We start from the raw sequence: 10,710 nt of genomic DNA on the forward strand, positions 1-10,710 counted from the left end.
GGTATCTCTGTTCTGGGGAGCCCTGCAGAGACCGGCCCAGCTCAGTGGGGGCTCTGAGGTAGGCTTTTTTCTCCAGATGGTTCCAAGGCCAGGTGAGGTTTCTCCTTTTGGCTCCTTTTCCCTCCCACCTCCCTCTGACACAGCAATACCTGTGTTCAGAGCAAGTTGAGGCTCCAGTGAGCACATGAAATCTGAGAGAAAATGACAGCTTCAGGACATCAAGAAGAGAAGTTTTGAAGGGTGCCAGTGACTCGCAACTATGATCCTAGCTACTCAGGAGGCAGAGAGCAGGAGGACTGTGGTTCAAAGCCAGCCCGGGCAAAGAATTCATGAGGTTCTATCTCAAAAATGCCAGACACAAAAAAGGGCAAGTGGAGTGGCTCAAGTGGTAGAATGCCTGCCTAGCAAGCATGAAGCCCTGAGTTCAAATCCCATTACTGACAAAAAACCCCCAAAAAACAAAAGAAGGAAATTCTGACATGGATGAACCTTGAAGATGTTATGATAAGTGAAATAGGACAGTCACAAAAGGACAAATGCTGTTTATTCTATTTATGTGAGGTACCAAGAGTAGTCAGTAGGAGAGGCAGGAACTGCAGGTGGTTGCTGAGGCCTGAGGGGAGAGGGCTGGGCAGTTCGTTAATGAGTCAGTTTTAGCTGGGGATGAAAAAGTTCTACAGGCGATACTGGTGACAGTTGCACATGAATGTACTTACTGCCACAGAACACGTAAAATGGTAAATTTTCTTTTATGTGTATTTTATCACACACAAAAAACCAAAACTGCCTGAGACTCAGAAGCAGTCTGAGTCTAAATGTCTTTAGAGCTATGGGCTGGTGCTCATGTCTGTAATCCTGGCTACTTGGGAGGCTTAGATCAGGAGGTTTGTGGTTCAAGACCAGCCTAGGCAATAAAGGAGTGGAAGCGTGGCTCAAGTGGTAGAGTGCCTACCTAGCAAGCATAGAACCCTGAGTTTAAACCTCTGTACCACCAATAAAAATAAAAAATTTAAAAAAAATGTCTTTAGCCTCTGTTGGAAATGGAAATGAGAAAGTAAAGTGAGGGCTTCACAAGTTTGGAGTCCTGAGACCCCCTGGCTGGGGATATTTCTTGTGGCCAGGATCCAGGAGGAAAGGCCTAGAAACAGAGGTGTATGTAGGTTCATGGGATGCACATGACTCCCTGCCCATACACCTGCACAGGGCTGGGATCTTTACTGAAAGGAATAGCTAAATCAATACTGGGTGTGGTGGTGCACACCTGTAATTCCAGCACTTGGGAGGTTGAGGCAGGAGGACTATGAATTCCAGGCCAGCCTGGGCTACATGGTGAGACCTTGTCTGGGGGTAGAGGAATAACTAACTCAAGCCATTTTCTGGGCTGTAGTCAACAGAGACAGGTGGTCCTCTTTAGCTTTGTAAGTCACTCGTCCCCAGCCATACCTGTGCTGCACCGTGAGACCAGAGACACCTCAGCCAGGAGGCTGAGATGGGGCAGGTCTGCAGGCAGGACCCAGGCAGGGTAGGGAAGGGACACACACCCAGGCAGAGGTAGGCAGGGCAGCCAGCACAGGCTGAAAATCTGGACTGTGGGGTCTGTCCCCACAAAGATAAGCTCTGTGCCAGCCTGACTCTAACTGGCAGGGCCAGCACTTCTGTTATCGTGAAGAATCCCTGCTGACCAAGCCTCCTGCTGGTGGCCTCAAGATGATCGTGGGGAATCAGAAACAGAGGATATAAGGACAATTACACCTGGACTTTGGCCAGGTGTCCTGGAGGCTGAGGGCAGGTGGCCCAACCAGCATGTAGATACTGGCTTCCCAAAGTGGCCTGACAGAGACTGGCTGCCACCACACTCTGGGGCTGGCTTCATCCATGTCCGAATCCCAGAGAGCACTGCCCCCCCATTCTCATAGCCTCACTGTCCAATCCTGGGAACAGAATGGCATTCAGAGTTTTTCCGTGGGGGCTTGGATGGGAAGAGGAGGTAACCCCCAGTGTTGGTCACTTGCTTTGCAAGCGTAAAGCCCTGAGTTCATATCTCAGTCCTACCAAAAGTAACAGCGGTAACAAAACCCCTCAACATTCCCAGGCATCGCCCCATGCCTCTGTTTCCTTTCCAGCCAATCACGGGTGAGCAGGGTGTTAGGAACCAGTAGCTAATGTCACAGCATGCTGGAGCAGGATGGGGGCAGGAAGGAGGGTGACAGAGTGGGAGGGAGCCTGAATGCACCCTGGGCCACCAACCCCATGCACAGAGCCTGGCGTCTTGCCTCCCAGGTGTGCCACGGCTGCCACTGAAGTGAAGCTGGCCAGTCCACCTGCAGGGTAGCCTGTCTATATTCTCCTTACTCTGAAAACATTCCCCAAATGCACGTTATCCATAAGCTGCTAGGCAATCTTTGACTTGCCAGCGTGGCCCAGGGCTTCTCCAGGACTCAGGCTCTCATGCTCTCAGCTGCTGGGAGTGTTGTTGATGGGGCCCCATTGGATTTCTCTATGGCACTTGTCCTCAGCTGAAGAGAGGCACCTCGCTCAAGGTCATGCTACCTCCAAACCTTTGTCTAGTGGAGGCTGATGTAGGGGTACAGAGGTCAGCCCTCTTGCCTGGAGACAGGATAACTGAGCGGCCCCACTGTATCACAATCCAGTCCTCCCGTGTGAATCTGTCTTGCAGCGGGTTTTCCAGGCAAATGAACCTGTTACACTTGGTGCCAGGAAGGATCCTGGAAATAGACTGTAAAGTGGGATTTTGGCACTGGACTACCTGCTGGCCGGCTGGCATTGAGGGACTTCAGGAATATAGCTGTGGCACAACTGTTAAAACTTTCGCAGGGCTGGGCATGGCAGTAAACACCTGCAACTCCACTACTTGAGAAGTTGAGGCAGGAGGGTCATGTGTTTGAGGCCAGCCTGGGCTACATAGTGAGACTCTTGTCTCCAGAACAACAAAACCAAAAAACAAAAACCCAAAACCAAAAGCAGGCATGGTGGTGCACGTTTATAATCCCAGCTACTTGGGAGGTAGAGATAGGAGCATCTTGGTCCTAGACTGGCCTGGGGAAAAGTGTGAGACCCCATCTAGAAACAAACTAAAGGCAAAAGGGCTGGGGGCATAGTTCAAGCAGTGCCCAGTAGGCGCAAGGCCCTGAGTTCAAACCCCAGGGCCAAAACAAAACAAAACAACAAGTCTCTGCTGAGAAGTGAGCTGGGCTGAGAAACAGGTAAAGGGGATGCACTGGTCATGTTGGATCCTGTACCCTGTGTCCTGTTACAGCAGAGGATGGGAGTTGCCCAGACAGCAGGTGGCAGGTGGAGAGAAGTCATGCCAAGGAAGAAAGGTACTGTTTCTGAGGAATGTGCAGCTGTCCACAAGGTCAACTTCAGCTGGGCTGGTGACCAGCCCATGTGGAACCCTAATGGTGAAGTCCCATCAGCAGAATGTCCTGTACCCTGTGGCCTTGGTTACTGGCAAGATGAGGGGCTAGGGTGACCTGATTGGAGATGCAGGCTCACTGGGGTCTCTTCTGGCCTAGGAGCTAGGTGGGGCGAGCAGGTGGGGCAGGAGTGCCCGGCAGCCAAGTGTGCATAAGCAGAATGAAGGGAGGGAAGGGGAGGCCTGAGGAGGGCTCATGTCCCCCCTTGCCCAAGCGTGGATCCCCTGCTTCCCCCAGCCCTCTGCCAGGCTGAGGGGCGCTGATGCTCGGGTACCTGAGGCTGACCAAGCTGAGCTTGGACTTCAGTTCACTTGCATCAGGATGGCCTCTGTCATTGTCTCTTGTGTGCCCACTGCAGGGAGCAGAAGTCATGGCTCAGGACCACAGGCAGTCGCACACTGGGAGCAGCCCCTGTGGCAGAGGCTCAGGGTAGAAGTGGAGGCCCTGAAGGGTAAGTAAGTGACTCTTGAAGATCACACAGTTGGTGGCAGGGCCACAGCTACATCCTGACTGAGTGGCTGCAAGTCTGGGCTCCTTCCGCAGCCTGGTGGGCTTCCTCTTGGAGGGGACTCGGACTGAGCACGGTGGCATGCTCCTCTCATCCCAGCTACTTGGGAGACCACAGAAGGACCACATGACCAGCCCTGGGCAAAGACGCAAGCTCTCCTTGAAAAATAACTAAAGCAGAAAAGGGTTGGAGGTGTGGCTCAAATGCCTAGCAAGTGTGAGGCCCTAAATTCAACCCTCCCCCAACCACAAACAAACAGATGAAAACAAAACAAAACCCCCCAAAAAACAGAGAAAAAAAGACAGGGGAGTATGATTGGACTCTGGGAGGCTTTATTTTTTGTTTTCTTACTTATGTACCCATTCCAGAATAAAAATGATTATTTTAAATTTTTTTCTTTTACTGTTTTTTAAATGATTATTTTTAAATGCTTTACAGTTCAAAATACAGTTTAAAGAAAGTAAAAATTACCCTTAAATTTCACCAACTGAAGATAGATGCTGTTGACAGTTTGGTGAACAGATTTCCAGACAGCTCTGTGTGTGTGTGTGTGTGTGTGTGTGTCTGTGTGCGCGTGCGCGTGCGTATATGTTGTGATGTGTGTGTGTGTGTGTGTGTCTGTGTGTGCGCGCGCGTGCGTGCGTATATGTTGTGATGTGTGTGTATGTGTGTGTGTGTGTGTGTCTGTGCGCGCGCGTGCGTGCATATATGTTGTGATGTGTGTGTGTGTGTGATTTTATGGTAACAGGATCATACACTGTTTCATAACCTGCTCTTTTTACTTAGCAGTATGTCATGGGACTTCACTTATTGGCTGCAGACCTCCCCTTGCAAGTGAAAATGTACACCATGGGTTGTCCCGCCCAGCACTGAGGGACATTTCCCTCATTTGCTATTCTAAACTCTCTAAGGTGAGCAGTAGTAGACCTTATTAGACCGCCACTGTCTTCAGTACGGTTTAGCAGGCTGGTCCAAAAGAAAATTCCCAGCTCTGCTGCCTCCTCCCAGCTGTTTTCCAGGAAGCCTGGGCTCCTCCCTCAGGGGCAGGTGGCCTTCATTCCATGTGCTGTCCTGGCAAGGCAGCATAGCCACTCACCCAGGGGCAGTTTTCCCCTGGGCCATCTGGGTGGGGCGGGGGAGGAGTCCTTACCCCCAAGCTGTGACATTTCTGAATTCAAATTCACAGAAATGGCTCATTGTCCCGGGGTTCCGTCTGTTCAGCTTCCTGCTGGAATCTGGCGTGTCTTGCTGGTGGCTGCTCTGCAGGGGGCTTGGCCAGGATGGGAACCTGGGCTTAGCACTGCTTTGATCCACTCATTCATTGATTCAGTCTTTTAGTGACAAGCCAGCCTCTGTGAGGGCCTCAGAATATAGGGCAAAGGAAGACAAAGGGACCACAGCAGACCGTCAGAAGGGTGACTGTTTCGTGCAGTATGTGGGTGGGGGAGGGAAGCAAGGAGGGGCCCAGGGGTTGGTGGGAGCAGTCCCTCCATCCTCAGACTGTACCTACACCTTGACCTGCAAGGCTTTTTTTTTTTTTTTTTGCATGTTTAGTACACTTTACTTTTCTATCTGAAGAGCAGTTTTAGGAAGTGAGGGGAAGGGGGAGCAGAGGAGTGAGGGGAAGGGGGAGCAGAGGAGTGATGGGAAGGGGGAGCCATTCCTCATGGATCTCCTGCTCTCACAGGAGCCCAGCCTCCCGTAATCCACTGTCCCTGTCACCATCTCCCCTTGAGCGGGATGTTGCTTATGACTGATGGCTCCACGTGGATGCATTGTGTCAGTGAACTGAAATCCATGGTTTACATGAGGGTTCCCTCTTGGTGCTGGACGTTTGTGGGCTTGGACAAATGCATATTGACATGTGAACGCCACCATAGCATCACACAGAGTAGTTTCACAGAAAGGCCTATTTTTAAAAAAAGAACAGGTAGGTATCTGTCGTCACTATGATTGCGATTATAGTCTGTCCCTGTTCCCCATCGCATCTGTGTACACACACACACACACACACACACACACACACACACACACACAGCTTTCGCCCAGGGAAAAGACTTAGTGAGCCAGTTTTTCTGTATTCGAAGGCCAACTTTCTCCCTGCTTCTGCAGTGTCTGCGACTTCTCACAGTCACAGACTGATTTACTGAGGTACAGGGTTTCCATAAGCCGGGTGTAGGGTGGGGAAAGAAAGAGGATGCGACAGAGTCTTGGGGTCTTAGTGGCAGGTTCTAACAACCCAGAGGCTCACAGGTGGGTGGATGCACACTAGCCTGATTGTGAAAATATCCAATATATGGTGACTGTCACATACATGGCTTTGCCATGTGCTTTTCTTTTCTTCTTCCTCTCAGTAACATGCTAGAACTGTGCCTTTGCTCCTCCTCAAAGAGCTCCCAGAGCCTGCAGGTGCCTTAGCCATCCATCCCAGAATAGGTGTGGTCTGCTGGGGTGTGGGCAGTGAGGTTGGGAGAAACCTGCTCCTTCCCCATTCTTCTTTGCTCACACTACCCTGGCCTTGAATTTCCAAAGTGGGTGGGGTGGGAGGGATGGCTTTGCCCCTGGAACCAGGCCTAAGCCAATCCACTTTCACAGAGGTTAACTAGTGACCTGGCTGCCACCAATCAGAAGGTCTCAGGCTTCTTTTCCTGTGAAGCCCAGGCTTTGTCCTCCGAGGAGCAGCTGAGCTGGGACAGATAGTCCCACTGGATCTAGGAAGGGTGTGGGGAGGGTCAGGGGCAGGCCCAAATAGCTCCCCTGGGACTTCTTCCAGGGATAAATGTGGATCTCAAGGTTGAGATCAAGCAAATACTTAAAAACAATTCCCTTTTGGGATGTTAAAAGGCTTGCAACCCACTCTGGACCCGTCCCTTCCTACAGGAGCTTTCACTCTTTCCCTTAATAAACTTTCCTACCTCTGTGTTCAAAAAAAGAAAAGAAAAGAAAAAGCTTGTAACAACTCAACTGAATTTTATGCTTCAGGATATCTTTTTGTCTGGACACTGATAAGACACTAATCATAGGATTCCCAAGGTGACTTCCCATCCCATCCCTGAAAGGCCATCATCCCCAAGCCCTGGAACTTCCAGTTGGGACCAGCTTTGGCTCTTGAATCTCTAGCCATGCAAGAGATTCAGGTGGTCATCCCCATGGATGGAGAAACAGGACCCAGACAGGAGCAGTGACTTCTCTTGAATCACACAAGAAACCAGGAGCCTGAAGAGCACAGAACTGAGAATACCAGAAGTGTCTGTTAGGGAATCCGGGTTAGATCAGTCCAGGCCTGCATACTACCGCTTAACTCAAATGCTTCCATATTTTTTGCTCTGCTCTTCCTACCATGTGGTCCTTTCCCTTTGCCTGTGGCTTCATATAGCAAAGTGGTTGCTTATTTTTCAGCTATCATGCCTGCTTTCTGGGCAGGAAGAGAAGGGCTGTCTTAAAAGGCCTTGCTGAAACCTATGCTCTGTAACCTCCACTTAGCTTTCCTCAGCCTGAACTTAGCTGTCTGACCACCACAAGGGAATATTTTTAGCTGGGCACATTGCTGTCTTGGACAGAATTGGGGTCTGCCTGAAGGAAGAGGGAAGAAGAAGTAAGTGGTTAGAGACACCTAGTCATGCAGTTTCTTGGATTGGGCTCTTGGCTAAGAACACCCTGCCCAGCAAGCCATCCAACCCTTCTCTTCAACTCCGTGTCCAAAGGTGGGCCATAGTAGAGGTCAAGCTTGGATTTTTGGTTGAGTTAGAGGTTTCTGGGGAATTCAGAAGCTAAGAAGAAGATCGAGGGGACAATCTGACCACACACATCCTTCCCAGGCTGACCTTTGGGTTCTCTACTCTTCCTGAAGGCCTTACTCAGATGCATGAGGGTGAAGAATACCGGGGCCAGAAGGAGGAGAAAGGAAAGGAGGAAGCCACAGGTGGAGAGCTGGCCAACTGCAGGCAGCTCCCCTCCCACAGCCAGCTTGACAGAGTCCAGGGCTGGTGCTACCATCTTCCTGTACACCCCACCTCTGCCCACAGAGACATCGTGAAGTTCACAGGCCTTTTACCAGGCAGGGCCCAGCTTCCTCCACAAGGGACCATATCCACTCACCCTCCCCACCTAAGCCCTGGCAGGTGCCCTGCTTACGAGGTACAAAGTCACACTGTCTTTAACAGTGTTCTTCAAAGTGAGGGGGCTTGACCTGCTGCATCAAATGTCACCTGGGAATTTGCCAGAAATGCAAATTCTCAGGCCCATGCCAGACAAAGACTCCAGGGGTGGGGTGCAGCAAACTGTTTTAAGAAGGCCTCCATGTGACCTGTCATATACTGGAGTGGGAGGCCTTGATGTACAGTGACTCCCGGCTGGGAAATAGCTTTCAGGATGGCAGCACCAACCCAAAGTCAGCTGTGAAAAAAAGACCTAAAGGAGCCTACCTGGCCCTCTGCACCTCCAAACAGGCTGTTCAGAGCAGGTCAGCAACAACTCTGGGAAGGCTGATTTGTTTTTATATCTCGGAATTTTTTTTTTTTTTTGAGACAGGGTCTTGTTATGTAGCCCAACCAGGTCTTGAACCTGTGATTATCCTGCCCCAGTCTCTTGAATGCTGGGTTTACGGGTGGGCACCACTTCTTGGCTAGATTGACTTTTTAAAAATAGATGTATATATTTTTTGGCAGGACTGGGGTTTTGAACTCAGGACTTTGCTCTTGCAAAGCAGGTACTCTACCACTTGTGCCATACCTCCAGCCCCTAGATGGATTTTTCTAGTGTAAGCAAAAGTCAAGTTAAAGCTGAAATCCCCGAGGGACCATCCAAATTCCCCGTTTCACAGACTTAGGCACTAAGAGTGACAGAGGAGCAAGTATTTCCCCAGGTGAATAGAAAATGTAGAAGAATTCAAGGTTCCTGAATCCTAGATGAGTGGGCTATATGTTTTCCAAATTGAAATGAGAAAAAAATGACAGCACTTATCCCCATTGTGTGAACATTCTACAGGATGGTCCTGAGGTATACATCTTCAGCGTAAATACCTAAAGGAGACTCAGGAACCAATGTGGGGGCTTACGCATGTAATCCCAGCTACTCAGGAAGTAGAGGCAGGAAGACATTGAGTTTGAAGCAATCCCAGGCAAAAGTTATCAAGACCCTATCCCAGAAACCAAATACAGGACCTGGGGGTGGGGAGAAGCATGGCTCAAGTGGAAGAGTACCTGCCCAGCCTGTGGGAGGCAATTCCTCCCCATTCAGGCTGCATCCCACACTTGAAGGACTTTGTGTGCATGCAGCCTGCTTGTGACATTTATCCACATCTCCTGCAAACAGTCATCCTTGGCCACCTGGGGAGGCGGGACCTGGAGAAGAGGCTGTCCAAGATCTGCAGACTGTCTGGTATAAGAATTCCAGGATCCTGGTTATGGAGCACAGGCCAAATGATGGGTTATAGGCACACATTCTTTTCCCTGTGACTCCTCCCATCATGGGCAGGATGTGCTCAGAGGAGGGCTCCAGCAGAAGCCCCTGGAGGTTTGCTTATCAAAGTGTGGTCCCCAGACCATCAGCATGAACTCTGTGAGGAGCTGGTGAGAATGGCAGACACTTGGCTTCACTCCAGTCCTACAGAGTCAGAATTTACATATTGACAGGATCCCCAGGTGAACATCAAAGTCTGCTCAACACTGTCTAAAGCACAAGACTGAGCACCAGGCCTCTCTTGCCCAGGTCCAGGTGTGGAACTAATAGTATCAATGAATAATGGCTTAACTAATGGCAAATATTACCTAATGCAGGACTGGTAGACCAATGAGCATGACTCCCTGGCTCTCAGAGATTTCATTTCCTTTCTCTCTGGGGCCTCAGTGGTCAAGTTTCAGCTCTGGTCTGAGCTGATTTGTGTAGCAGTAGCCACCTGACCCATATTGGGTCAATCAGATGATCTCTCCCAAGAATTTGAAACTTAGACGATACAAATACAGACTCCATAATGACAGCAACAACAAACATCTTCTGTACCTGTGATGTGCTGGATGGTGCTGTTTTCTATACATTATAACCTGACCTTCCTGACAACCTCACTGGGCAGGTGTTACACTGCTTACTCTTTAGACAGGATCAGGGGCTCCTAAAGGTTTGGGTGGGGTAGGAGGAGTAGCAGGAAGAAAGATGGAGTGAGTGGTGATTGCAACTGAACCAGGTGATGCAGAGATAAAGTCTGTCAACTTTTGCCACACAGGTCCTTGGGGTCTCCTGGCTTCATAATGACTGGGCCTACCTCATGGGAAATGGCCATGTGTATTGGTGGGCAAGGCCCACTTGTATGAGATGGTGGCCATGAGGGAGGGAGGGAAGCTTAGGGACAGAGTGAAGGGGAGAGGAGAGGAGAGAGGGGAGCACAGAGGACCTCCACTCTTAGCCAGAGTTCATCCACACGTCAGTACAGGCCAGGGAGCGCCCACTGCAAGGACTCTAGCTATCTGCTCCCCACCTTCCCCTCCAGTGAGTTAGCAGCCGGCTTGCAAAAGAAACGGTGTGGGTGGCTTAGTATGGAGACACAGGGCAAGGGGAAGTGGAGACGTTCACGTCTTCCTCTGCATCCCCAGAAGAGCAGACACCCAAGAGGCTGAGGGGGTGGAGGCAGCTGGGATGTGCCAGGGACAGCTGAGGCACTTTGGGGGCCAGAGAACCAGTCCAGATGGGAGAAGGGAGTGGAGGCCTTGCTGGCTACAGGCCCAGAGTGGTCTCTGACTCCACTCTCAGACACAGGGCTCTGAGTGGAAT

At 50.5% G+C, this 10,710-nt stretch overlaps 1 long non-coding RNA gene across 2 annotated transcripts in view; it reads left to right on the forward strand.

Annotated features, from left to right (window-relative positions):
* Window positions 1-4,334, forward strand: part of LOC141423263 (uncharacterized) — a 43,186-nt gene extending 38,852 nt beyond the window's left edge. Inside the window, exons 2-3 of one of the 2 annotated variants that reach the window (XR_012447983.1) lie at window positions 3,796-3,888; window positions 3,981-4,334. This is a non-coding gene — a long non-coding RNA (uncharacterized lncRNA). Of the gene's footprint in view, window positions 1-3,795 lie in introns of both variants that reach the window. The other variant, XR_012447982.1, reaches the window with a different exon arrangement.
* Window positions 4,335-10,710: the final 6,376 nt, after the last annotated feature.

This window comes from Castor canadensis, chromosome 5 (genome assembly GCF_047511655.1).
Source record: "Castor canadensis chromosome 5, mCasCan1.hap1v2, whole genome shotgun sequence".
Taxonomy (NCBI): Eukaryota; Metazoa; Chordata; class Mammalia; order Rodentia; family Castoridae; genus Castor; species Castor canadensis.